At 38.4% G+C, this 14,045-nt stretch overlaps 1 pseudogene; it reads right to left on the bottom strand.

The window, feature by feature from the left end:
• Positions 1–5,182: 5,182 nt before the first annotated feature.
• On the bottom strand, positions 5,183–6,142 carry LOC100674532 (large ribosomal subunit protein uL30-like; annotated as a pseudogene).
• Positions 6,143–14,045: the final 7,903 nt, after the last annotated feature.

Consider the following 14,045-nt stretch of genomic DNA (forward strand, 5'->3'; position numbering starts at 1 on the left):
ATTAAAAAAAAAAAAGTACTACCTTTAAATATTTCTTAGACATATCATGAAGTATTTATATTTTTATGTTTAACTACGTCTGACTCTCCCACCAGATTTTAAGATCCTTGAGGACTGTATAACTATTTTTTGTGTACAACACTCCTTCATGTAGTGGCTTGCTCACTGTGCTGCCATTTGCTGCCATTGAGGTGGCCCCCAACTCATGGTGACCCCATGAACAATGGAACGACACACTGCCCGGTCCTACACCATTGCCATGGTCAATTGCAAATTGAACCATTAAGATCCGCAGAATTTTCATTGGCTGATTTTTGACAGTAGATTTCCAGGACTTTCTTCCTAGTCCACCTTAGCCTGGTAGCTCTGCTGAAACCTGTTCAGCAGCGTAGCAACATGCAACCGTCCACTTGCAGATGGGTGCTGGCCGAGTGTGAGGTACATTGGCTGGGAATCAGCCCAGGTCTCCTGTATGGAAGGCAAGAAGTCTACCATTGAACAACTGCTGCCTCATTGGTTTGCTCACTACTTACTTGTAAATACAAAATAATTACACAAAAATATAAGTGAGCCACGAATATGTAATCTGAATTCCCACAATACAATCTGGTCATGGTCTATTCATTTTTTTAAATAAACTGTTAGAATATGTATAACCCATTGCCATTGAGTCATTTCTGACTCATAGTGACCCTACAGGACAGAGCAGAACTGCCCCAGAGAGTTTCCAAGGAGCACCTGGTGGATTTGAACTGCTGACATTTTGGTTAGCAGCTGAGCTCTTAACCACTATGCCATCAGGGAGGATATATACGGTAATATTTTATTTAGATTTTTGCATATCATCTGCATCCATGGCTTTGGTTTCATGTTATGGTAGGTTGGTAAAAATGAACTTTCCAATTTTTAGTTTTCTAGAACAGTTGAAATAGTGTTGATGGTTGTTATAGCTCATGAGTTTAGTAAACATTTTTTTTCTCTTCCAATTTTCCATCACAGTGGAATCAGAGACCCCAAACCATCAAGTTCTTAGTTGTTAAGTTCAAAGTCCCCATTTTGGATTTAAGACAAGAAAGATTTTGACAGGATTCAGAAATAATCACAATGAGTGTCCCCACTGCCACATCCCTGACTCCCAAGTTTCTGAATAGTCTCCTGTCAGGACAGGGAAACCATAACGATAGAGAAGAAGCATGAGCAGTGGAGGCTGGTAAAATCTCCAACAATTGGCCAAGCACTTTTTTAACCTTTCATGTGGGACCCTATTCTGGCTCTTTAGCTCCTGTGATCATTAAGGTTGTGTGTCAACTTGGCTGGGCCATGATTCTCAATGGTTTGGCAGTCGTATAATGATGTAATCACCTCCACAAACCTGTTGCCATTGATTCCAACTACTAGCGACTCTATAGGATAGAGTAGAACTGCCCCATAGTGTTTTCAAGGAGCACTTGGTGGGTTTGAACTGCTGACCTTTTGTTTAGCAGCCATAGCACTTAACCACTACACCACCAGGATTTTCAATCACCTCTGTGATGAGATCTGATATGATGTAATCACCTCCATGATGGGATCTGCTGTGAGCAGTCAGTCAGTTGAAAGGTGGTTTCCTTGGGGGTGTGACCTATATCCAATATAGGTAGACTTTCTGGCAAGGTTCATGGGCTTTTGTTAGCTCTGGATCCTGAATCTGGCTCCGCTTCATCTGACCTCTGGTTCTTGGAACTTGAGCTGTCAGCTGTCAATCTTGGAATTAGTTGGCCTCCAAATCCTGTGAGTCAGAAGCCTGTTTCCTGACCTGCCAGTCTCGGGTTTGTTAGCCCCTGCAGCTGTGTGAGTCAGGAGACACCTCCAGCCTGACCCATGGACTTAGGATTATCCAGCCTCTACAACCGAGTGAGCCATTTCCTTGATATAAATCTCTCTCTCTCTCTCTGTATATATATGTATATATGCACACCATTGGTTTTGCTTCTCTAGAGAATCCAGCCTAAGACAGCTCCTAAAGGAGAGAATGATGATAGGTCCCTCAGGAAATACCAGGGAGCTCAGTCAGGAAGAGGCCTATGCTGTGCTTCAAGTCTGATGCCCCAAGAAGATAATGAGTCCAACATACATTATGACAATACAGGAGTAAAACTATCCAGTGTCCAGGACAGTTGGAGTGGAACAGATAGACTCACCAAGAGCTGCTTTGCATTCTAAGAAGGTATGATCGAACAGTCAAATGTTTTCCTTGCTAGCTGTTTGAACACTGTGAAGACAGAAGAGGTCTCACTGTTGAGAGAGGAAATTGGGTAGAGGACAGAGATGGAACCATGTGACTGGAAAGCAGGTCAGGCAAGTCAGGACCAACAGTTGACAATAGAGAGGAATGGCTATACCTGGAAACTGTATACCCAAACAGATGCCATCCCATGAGGGATGGAGCTGGAGACAGCTCACACCACCACACTGTGACTCTGCTTAAGCCCTTTGAAGGGGAGAGAGAGAAGGAAAGAAATTACGGAAGGGAATTACATCTACCCGAAAATGATTATTTTTCTGCTATAACGAGGACCCTGGAAAAAATGTGGTTATTTTCAATGTGGTCCCGTCTGTGAGCGAAGGCTTGCATGTAGCTATGATGCTGAACTTTCAGCAGAGCTTCCAGACTGAGGCAGACTAGGAAGAAAGGCCTTGCTTCTGAAAAACAGCCAATAAAAATCCTAGAGATAAAAATGGTCCAATCTCCAAATGATTATGGGAAAGGTGCAGGATTAGACATTGTTTTCTTCTGCTGTGTATGGGATTGCCATGAGACGGGGAACCAACCGATGACAGCTAACAACAGCGACAGGTTCAATCACAGAAAAACAACATATTTTCACCATACCTGATAATGTGGCTTGGGAATTCTGTAAAAGGCACAATGGTATAAAAAGTATCTGTCCCTTAAAGATTGTACAGAAGTGGCTTATAAAGCTGTTTGAGTCTTATACAATTTGTGGGGGATAATTTTTGTTTTGTTTTGATTTTTTTTTTTCCATTTTCCCCTATGGTTACTACATCGATGTACTCAGGAGTCCAATTTTTTTGGAAGGGGCTTCAGTTGCTTGAAAACATGGACCCCAACACTAATCTCTTTGCTGAAGGCCCAAGGCAGATTCGGGAAGCAGGGAGATGTTACCATGAAATATATGAAGAAAAAAGTAAAGGACCATTCAGGCAACTCTCACTAATTTTCTGACTAGAAATGCCATCCCCATTTCCAGGGATAATCCAGAGGATCCAGAACTTTCCAGAAGTGGAGTTATTACCACAACTCACAAAATACCAACGTCATCCAACCCTTTCTTCATCATCAGAGTAAATTTTTATGATTTGTGTATTTTTATGTATGTATGCTATAAGTTTATATGTAATGTCTTCAACTTCCCCAAGACAAATAAAGATTGCATTTATAAAGATACTGATAATAAAAGGCAATAATAATGAAAACTAAAATAAATAAATAAATAAATGAGATATTCAACTTACCTCAGAATCAACTTACGTCACAACTGACTTACAATGGAGTTGTTGAAACGGAACCCCATCATAAGTTGGGGACTACTTGTATTTATTTTCCTTGCCTTACTTGCAACTAGTGGCCACGAGACACAGTACTTGTCGACAAGTTATTGGCGAAAATCTGCTTTCAGGTGGGGAATTATGTGAGATTAATGGTTCCCCTCTCCCTTTTCTCACTCAGCTTTACCTCTAGCAATCTCCTTGTTTCGGAGAACCAGGGCTTTGAACTGGTTCATCCCAGTTCAACCCTGTGCTGAGAATTTGCCTTTCCACCCACATATACTGAATCAGAATCTACATTTTATACATAAGGACCACTTGGGAACACATAAGAATTATCTGGCAGGGGTCTTGTTAAAATGAATAAGGAAGACCAATAAAGAATCGATTCCTTTGAACTGTAGTGTTGGCAAAGAATATTGAATGTACCATGGACTGCAAAAAGAACAAACAAATCTGTCTTAAAAGAAGTATAGCTTGGATGCTGCTTAGAAGCAAGGATCGTGAGACTTCATCTCACATACTTTGGACATGTGGTCAGGAGGGATCAGTCCTTGGAGAAGGACATCACGCTTGGAAAAGTAGAGGGTCAGCAAAAAAGTGAAAGAACCTCAACGAGATGGATTGACACAATGGTTGCAACAATGGGCTCAAGCATAACAACGATTGTGAGGATGGCTCAGGACTGGGCAGTGTTTCATTCTGTTGTACATGGGGTTGCTATGAGTTGGAATTGACTCTATGGCAATGGCTTTTTTGTTTTTCTAATATTCTATGGAGTGGCAGGTAGTGATGGGGTTTAGGAAGTGATTGCATTGTAGTCATTGGGCACTTTGTTCAGTGAATGGTCAGTCTGTGAAATAAACGTTTCACCATCCTAAAAAAAAGAAAGAAAATAGAACTCCATTCTGGTCCTATATTAACCAGCTACTAGAAAACCCAAACTATTAAGAACATTTTTAAAAAAGAAACTGTAGATCGAAATTTTGGTTGATTAATTTGTTTTCATATTCCTCTACCCTGATCCTATTGGCTGGAAATTTCAAAAGTAAAGAAGAAAGGAATTCGTGTTTTTAAAGACACATAGCGATGGGAGAAATGTCAAGAAATAAAGAAGGACAAAAGAAGAAGTACGAAAGCATTGCAGTGATGAAGAATATCTAGAAAAAATTAAGTCAATGTTTCCCTTCATGAATCTGTTTTTAATAATGGAGAGAAGGCATATGAAAGTTCTTTTTTTTTTTTTTTAACATGTCTTGAGGATAGAGCTCCCCCAAATTAGCAAGGGTCCTGATTAGGATATCTAGGCCCAGTAGATGTTCTTAAAGAAAACAAGCATGTTTTCTAAGTCTTCTCAAGGCAATATGAAAGAAATAGTAAAAATAGTAAGCTAAATTAGTGTTTCTATGAGAGGAAGTAGTATGCATTTGAAACATTCAGTAATCCAGTTTATTTTATTCATCCTATTCATTGGTATGCTTCATTAAATTATGATAGTTCTTCATTGTTTGATTCAAAACTTTCAGCTATGACTTGGAATTTGTAACACAAAGTGGGATTGCCAAAATTGAAACGTTGTTTCTGCTCAAGACAATTTAGCCTTATCTTTTCCTTTCATGAATCTGTTTTTGTATAATAGTGAAGGAGAGAAGGCATATGAAATTTTTTTTTTTTTTTTACATGCAATAGGCAGTTTATTTGGCTTAATTTTATCACACACTGAGATTTGCCATCATAATTAAGGGAAGGGGCAGGCTAACAAAAAGTCACCAATATAACAATATTTCAATTTGAAAGCAATCACGGTTTTATTAACTGACCAGATTACAAAAATAATCACGGGAGACACCTTAATTCATCCTTCTAATAAGCCTGTTGATCTGGTCTTCCGTGTTCCCAGCGTCTCTACCTTCTACAAAATGGGTGGTCTTTTTCTTCATTCCACCTCGTGGAGAAGATAATTTGAAGGCTCACAGGAAGTTGTTTGCTTCTTTGAAGTATTTCCCAACAGTATGGACCTCATGAATCAGATCCTCCATGCAGATGATACCATATTTACCAAGAGATCGGGCAATCAAAGTGTCATCTGTCAGGGTGATTCCCTTACTGATTTTGCCATAACCATGCTTACAGATCAGTTCATTCACTAACTTCAGGTTTGAGTATCCCCACACAATATATGGTTCCACAATTCTCAGCATGTTCATTGAAGCCTTGTGGAGCTTAACAAAGGTGCCACCGAAGATCTGGTGAGGGCAAAGAAGCTGCAACACCCTTTGAACTTTCGGGCTCACACCACTGATACCTCTGATCCTGATACAAATGCCAACTTGGGTTCTGCAGGTACATAGAAGTTGCCAGCTTTTCTCGCCATCCTAGCCATTTGAATCTCAGTCCTGTACCTCCGCCTATATTCCTTGTGATAGTGCTTAGCTTTTTCATAGGTAATTATCCTCCTTGCCTTTCCAAGCATCTTTTGGGAAAGCTTCTTTCTTAGGCGTTTGATCTTTAGTTCTGCGAAATTCCTTCGCTTTTTCTTAAGAGTTTCTGGCACAGCAGAAACCTCCTTTGTTTTCTCTTCGGCACCCTTCATGGTTCCAGCCAGAAAAACAGCTGAAAATTATTTTAAATTTCTCTTTTAGCTAAAAATCTGGGATTTCCCCAGGTATGACAAACAAAGAGTTACATGTACAATTCAATATTATCTTGATCAATTTTCAGCATGGCAAAAAAAAAAAAATCTGTAAGTGTGGTTTGAAAGTACTTTAAAAACACCCAACTATCTTTTCCACAGATAATGACATAAAGGGCATATTTCTTCTGTTTTAATTTGTGACTGTGTTGTTTCTTTTCCAGGTGCTGGGGTACAATAAAGAGCCAGAACAGACATAGCCACTTTCTTCATTGAATTTGGGGACATAAGTCACATAATAACGTATAAAACTGCATTGTGATAAGTGCTATGAAGGAAAGTTGTGTGGTTCTACGAGAGCTTGTAAGGGTGGAATTTGTGACAGCAAGTTCACGGGAGGTATCTTTATATAGGTGAAGAATGGAGGAACAAATGTTTTAGGCAAAAGGAACAGGCTGTGCAAAGACCTGGTGGCAGAGGAAGCATGAAAACAGGAGGAGGAACTGAAAGCAGGCTAGGGTGACAGTGTGATATAGAGATAATGCAAGAAATCATGCTGTGACATGAGGATAGAGAGATGTGCAATAGATCGACTGGGCCAGGGCCCAAGATTCACTGAAGATGAAAATTCAAAGTGAGAACAATGGATTGGAAGAGGCCCAGGTGAATGTGGGTAGTTCAGATGAGAGCTATTACAGTTTTCAAAGCGGGACTAGGATATTGCCAGAGAAAATGGAAAGAAGTGTTCGTATTTGAAAGATATTTAGAAGTAAAATGGATGGTACTTGGTAGTAGACTTGATGCAGGGAATGAGAGAAAGTGAAGTGTTAAGAATGTTGCCTTTTGAGGTTTCTGAGCAAAGCAGTAGAATAAAAACACTGCTGAGGGAGAAAGTTTACAATACAGTTCCTGGACAAGTCCAAGAGTTACTTATAGCAGTTGTGGATAGGAGCAAATGCTTATTAGAGTTTGGTTTCTATGAATTGTTGGGAAAGATTGGTGTGCCCCACAAGAGCAGAACTAGGTGCTCCTATGCCATTCTGTATGTGTCTCTACTATAGTTCTTAGGACATTAAATTGCTGGTTTGCAGCTCTCTCTCTCACTAGACTGAGAGCTCAATGAGGGCAGACGCTATTATTTATATCTTCCACAGACAATCAAGTTGATGGCATAGCGTCCACTCAAGTATTTGCAGAGTGAAGTAATTAGGTCAAGAATCAACCCTTGATTTATTTTCAAATTACTTTTAGTGTAGTTATACGTTTTACTAGCCAAAAAGTTTACATAAGATTTACCATTTTTGAAAATGCAAAAATATCATTTAGCAACTGTATTTCATCATTTACACTTTAGTCATAAAACCAAAAATGATTTTAACCAAATATGGTTAAATTACTGGCATGAAATAAATAAATCCTAACAACAACTGCGCTAGTACAGAATAAAGTTCTTTATTTCCATGTAGGAGACTGATTAATTTTACATCACCCAACATACTACTTTTTAACATGATTAAGGAACACATGGGATAAATTAATAGCAATTTTCTGAACTTGAACTGCTTTCAGCAATGTCAGAGACAAACTAAATTTTTCATTGTGGTCAGCAGATGGCACTGTTTTACTTTATTTACCTAACAGGGGGTTCGCGCCTGAGTCCTGCAGACAGTGTTTTTATTTGTATCAGAATTTCAACTCAATCTCTGAAATAAGTGTTTTTGTTAGTTAACTTTATGCTTTTTAACACATAGGAAATGTAGTCTAGGGACTGGTATAGAAAAAAAATAGTTCACACGTCATTTTAAAATCAACTTAAATTTTCTTAAACTTTTTTCAATTTGCTTTTTACATGGTTTATTGCAAACAGTTGCTCTCAGTTTTCTAAACAAGAAAATCCAGTTTATTTAATTTATTCATGAGCTTTATTTCCAAGAAAGATCAGTGCTGAATGATAATTCAGGAATTCACATTGAAGTTATATTTAAACTAATGTGCACACTTAAAAATTTTACTGTCTTTAGTTTCCCGCCTGTAAGATGAACCCTTCCAACTGAGGAAGGTTTTGGAGTTGAGTCTGAGTCAGAAGGGTCATTTAGAGTGTTACTAAGCATGCCCTAAATGAAATATAACTAGGCTATTTGAATATTGTTTTTGCCGAAAATGTTTATGAGTGAAATAAATTTGAGTTTGCATACTACCACATCTAATTTTTAAAACTATCATCAAGATCCATACATACTGGTTTTACAAGTATGAATCCCCCATAAAAAAGATATAAAGAAATTGGAAATCAGGAAAGGTTTTGAACCTTAAGTAGAAATATGATTCATTGATAAGGAAGTCTTCAAAAAATCATATGTCTAGGAGAGTATTCATCACTATGATGAGCAAAAACAAAAATCGTTACCATTCAGTTTTCTGATGTGGTCATGTTACTGCTCAGAAATGTAACAAAGCCTTATACTGTATCATTTACTTAAGTTAAAAACAAAAATAATGAACCAACAATCCCCCAAACAAAGCAAAACAAATGCTCCAGTACCTCCTTTGAATTTATTTATAAGAAGATCAACAGAAAAAAAAAACAAATCTCTAACTGGAACTTTTTAAAAGCATTTCTCCCCAATTAGAACGTAGTAATGATTCTAAATGACACTGTCTCGGGGACAGCCAGTTCATCAGTTAATTATGAGGAGTTCTCTAAACTGAGGAGTGAAGAATGATACTTAATTTCAATTAGTGCAGATGAGTATGGCTCATCATTTTGCACTTGGTATTTTAGACAGGACATCAAAAGAGGAATGTAAGGAACAGAATATTACTGTCTTTTCCAAAAAACAGAGATTAGAAGAATAAAACTGAACATTTACCAAGATTGTATTCTTGTCTGGAATGTGGTTTTTGCAGTCGTTCAATTCCCGTGATCCCTAGAGACTTTCATTTGCTTGCCCAGCTTCTTTTCCATCTGGTTCTTTCAAACAAGGAAAAACAATGTGGGAATTCTATTGTTACAGCTAATAGCCCGGGAAAATGGAAATATATTTTAAATATAGTAGTTATATAATTTCATAATTTAGCAATTAAAAAAGTCAATTAAAGCTTCAATTTTCTTTTAATTTTTATGTTTTAGTATAGTTTAGCATTCTGTGCTCTGGCAATAAATATATTAAAATGCTATAATTTACTTATATTTATATCTGGAATAATTCTTCTTGCCCAATTTTAAATTACTCCTTACTTAGTCTTAAGAGTAAATGTACAGGAAGTAATTGTTTAAATAGCAAATTGTCAATATATATTATTTATACTAACAATTTTCCGAAGTTGCTTGTTTAGTATTTTCTTCCTCTTACTGTTAAATATTTTTCATGAACACTTTATGTCCATCTTCTTTCGTTTAAAGTTATTCTATACTTACACATGTTCATAAAAGTTTTAATCATATTAAAAGCAAATATGGTTTTGGTTTGTTTATCGTGACAGATACCCTTTTCATTGTTCTCCTCCACAATTACCGTATTCATGAATTGTAAGTTGGGGATCAGACTGATGGTGCAGAACTGTGTAGAAATAGCCCTTCATGTCTGTTCCTCTATTCCCAGAGGAATTTGCTGCACATGCCTTGATCTCTTTCCATCTGGCCTCTGCACAAAGGGTTTATCCCACTTTAACATACTTCTTTGTTTTATAAAGTACCTTGGGTTTCTCTGAGAGTGAATACGTATGACACAATAACCATGTTGCAGGAGAACCTGATGTGACCATTTGTTTTTGTATACACGAACCCTAAGATGACAGAGAAACTCCATTTAGCGGGCAACAAAGACTAAATAAGGTAAGGGCTGTGACGACAGATTGGAGACAGAGCTGCAAAAAAAGTAAATGCAAAGGGTCTGATTTCTCTGGATACTATCTCTTATTACAGTGTTTGTGTTTATACGGCTTCAGCAAAGAAGAAAAAAAAACTTGCCACATTTATTTTTTATGTATATCACTGAAACATCTTTAAGATTTTCAGTAAGACATTAACGAGAGAACTACTGCACTTGCATACTGATGTATCCGTAAACTGTATTGCAATATATTTTTTCTTTTTCACAGAAATATATTATTAAAGCATTAATGAATTTTAAAATGTAGGACCTTTTCCTTCAGTGTAAATAAAATCACAATGACAAACTCTTAAAACCTGATATTTAACTAAAAACCTTCCTTTTAAAAAGCATGCTGGTCTCAACGTTTAAGTCAATTGATTTTCTCACTCCAACTGTGCGTATTCATCTTGTTCAATTTTTTTTTTCAAATATACAGTTTGACAATGGAATAATTAAGTGTTGAGAATTTTGTGGTAATTTTGTCTAGTAATAGGTTGGAGAAACACAACCTAAACTAAGCATACAAACCACACAAGTGCTTTGTTTTTATTAATTTATTTAAAAATGTATTATATAAAGATATGTTAAAGACTTCAGGTCTAAAAGAGTTTTAGACAATAATGCAGGTTGTTGATTTCAAACACAACAACTGGTATTGAAAGAAGGCAACTAAAATATGGAACCTAACAGGGTTTGAGTTATTTTGTGATGATCAAACAAAGACATTAGAGTTCCACGTCTGCTCCCCCAAAAAAGGGATACTATTTTTTTATTAAAATATGCTTTTAGGTTTGGTTTGGCATATTCTTTTTTCAAACAGCTTTGAAACATCTAAAATTTTATAATTACAGAATCTTAGATTTGAACTTGAAAAAAAAATTACTCATTTTGAAGTAGACTCTAAAAACTACATTTTAAAAACGTTCTTCCCCATATTGGGCCTGTTGATGGGAATAAACAAACTTTGAACACATCTAGTCCCTTTATTCTGAAAGAACAAGGTGCTTTTTCTTTTATAATTTATTTTCTGTTGTTGAGAATGTACACAGAACATACACCAAGTCAACAGCTTCTATATGTACAATTTAGTGACAATGATTACATTCTTTAAGTTGTGTAGCCATTTTCAACCTTCTTTTCTGAGTTCTTCCTCCCACATTAACATAAACTCACTGGTCCTTAAGTTTCCTATTCAATCATTTGAGTTGCTGTTGTCCATTAGATCCTATATAGATAGATCTTAAAAGAGTACGATGCTCAAGGCAGACATTCTCTACTAGTTAAGCTAAAATATTGTCTGGTTTTAAGATGACTTCAGTGGATATATTTGGTTTAAGTTTAAAAAATTATCTCATTGGTTCATCCAGCCTCCAGAAAGGCTGGATTCCACAAAAACTTGAATTTCTGTTCTGCATTTTCTCCCCTTTGATCAGAATTCTAGAGAATCTTGGCTGAAAATGTTCAGTAATGGTAGCAGAGCACCATTCATTTCTTCTGGTCTGATGGCAAAAGTGGCAATTGTTCATGGATGCAATTAGCTACACATTCCATTTCTTCCTCCTATTTCTGGCTCTCCTTATTCTGTTGCTTTAGTCAAATAGAGACCAATTGTTCCGCCTTGGATGGCCACTTGCAAGCTTTTAAGACCTCAGGCACAATGCATCAAAGGTAGAACAGAAGCACTAAACAACATTATTAGGCCAATTAACTGTGATGGCCCATGAAAGCATGACCCTAAACCTCCAAACCAAGACACCATATCCCATGAGGTGTTTGGTTGTACATTAAGCCGCCTCAGCAGCAACTTTTTTTTTAATCCCCTTCTTTGTTAATATATCTATCATACAACTTTTGCCAGTTCAACTTTTTACAAGTGTACAAATTATTGAGCACAAGTACATTAACTGGCTCTGCAACCCTACCCTTAATCAATGTGATTTTTCCATCACCGTCATCTGAATCTCAGTACTCCATAGCCAGTAACTCCCTGCTTTCCTTCTTCCTCCTGTGCCTGGTAAACAGTAAGAAACTTTGGTCTCCATGCCTTAGCTTGTTCTTGTTTTTAATTTTTTTTTTATATAAGTGAGGTCATACAATTGTCCTTTTGTGATTGACTTATTTTACTCAGCATAATGTCTTCAAGCTCCATCCATATCGTAGATTGTATCAAGACTTCACTTCTCTTACTGGCTGCATGTATTCCATTGTATGTATGTACTACATTTTGTTTATCCATTCATCTGTTGATACTACCACTACCTGTTGCTTTCGAGTTGATTCCAACTCCTAGTGACCCTATAGGACAGAGTAGAACTCCCCCATAGGTTTTCTAAGGAGTAGCCGGTGAATTCAAACTGCCCACCTTTTCATTAGCAGCCAAGATCTTAACCACTGAGCCACCAGGGCTCCTTATCTGTTGACAGAAGTTACTTTTTTCTTGATTGCTTTTTTCCACAAAGAAGCAAGAACTGTAATCTCCAAAAGGCTCACAGATATCACTTGTGTTATCTGTGTTTGTCAGCAGTGTTGAACCTTGTAGTAATCAAGCAACTTGAGTAAATCATTACAAATGGGTCCAATTTGCCAAAGGCAAAGCGGCTAAAATCCAAAACCAGTTGCCTTCCAGCTGATTCTGGCTCATGAGATGCTATAGGACAGAACTGCCCCATAGGCAAGGGTGGATTAACCAGTAAACAAAGTAGCACAGGCTTGCACTGATTTATTAACCTGTAGTGAACAATTTCACCTCATCTTTGACGTGGTGAAAAACAGGTGAAATTGTTCACTACAGATTAGAGAGCACAAGGTGGTGTTGTTAGGTGCTGGCAGTTTCCTGTTGGGTAATCCGTCCCTGCCCACGGTTTCCAAGGCTATCATCTTTATGGAAGCAGGCTGCCACATCTTTCTGTGGCAGAGTGGCTGGTGGGTTCCAACCATTGACCTTGTGGTTAGCAGCCAGCGCTAAACCACTGCACCACCAGGGCTCATTTAAGTGGCTAAAAGGAGGCAACAAATCCAACCTGCTTCATCTTTACTAGAGGAAATCCTGAAGCTTCTGTAGATTGCAGCGTTAAGAAAAACAAGTTTCCCATTTAGTGAGATGTTATTACCACTTCCCCACTCTAAGTCTAAGGAAGTCCACTCACAACTGCTGACTCAAGTTTGCCTCATTGACAGATTTGAAACGTGCCCAATTTGTCCACTGGGTTGATTAGTAACAATAGAGAGGTAAACTGAAAATCAGGTATGAGTTCTAGGCTTCCCCCCGCCCCCCCCCCAAAAAAACCAAAGCGTCCCTATATTGTTTGTTCGGACTGCGAAGGAAGGAAAAGGAAAACCTAAAATCTTACGCGACCGTCTCAAGGTCACTGAAGGAAGGCAACATTGGAGACTGGGCTCTTCAACTCCTCGGTCCAAAAACGGACCAGAGCCACACACAAGATCATCAGGGAGTTTCAAAGCTGCGTAGTAAAACAGCTAGCGTGGGCAGTTCTTTTGTACTCCAGATAGAGTAAAATTAACGCAGTCTCCCGTTCTTCCATCGCTGTTGTGACAGCATCCAGCAAATGGGTGTAGGGTTAAGGAGAGCAGAACCCAGTTGTCCTTTCTTTTGAGAAACTGGAACGGAGGAGGGTGGGAATTGCGGGAGAGGGGGCAGTGGGTTGCGAGAGGAAAAGGGGAGCAGCCCTAGAGGGAAAAGCCGGCTGTGTGTGCGTCTGGAAGGAGTGGGGAGAAAGAGAGTGAAAACGGGGGTTAAACTCAAGCTAAGCGAATCCAGCGCCCGCTGTCTGCGAAAGAGGGCGAAACCGGGCAGTAAGAGTGCGGGGAAAGCGGGAAGCAGCGGGAAGGGAAGGAAGTAAGGAAAGAGGAAGGAAAGGCAGGAGGGGAAAGAGAAGAGCAGCTGTAATTTCTGCGGCCGGCTCAGTAGGAGGAGCAGGAGGAGAAAGAGGAGGATCCAGAGTCAGTCAGTCAGCCAGCCAGCGGGAGGT

This window comes from Loxodonta africana, chromosome 5 (assembly GCF_030014295.1).
Source record: "Loxodonta africana isolate mLoxAfr1 chromosome 5, mLoxAfr1.hap2, whole genome shotgun sequence".
Lineage (NCBI taxonomy): Eukaryota > Metazoa > Chordata > Mammalia > Proboscidea > Elephantidae > Loxodonta > Loxodonta africana.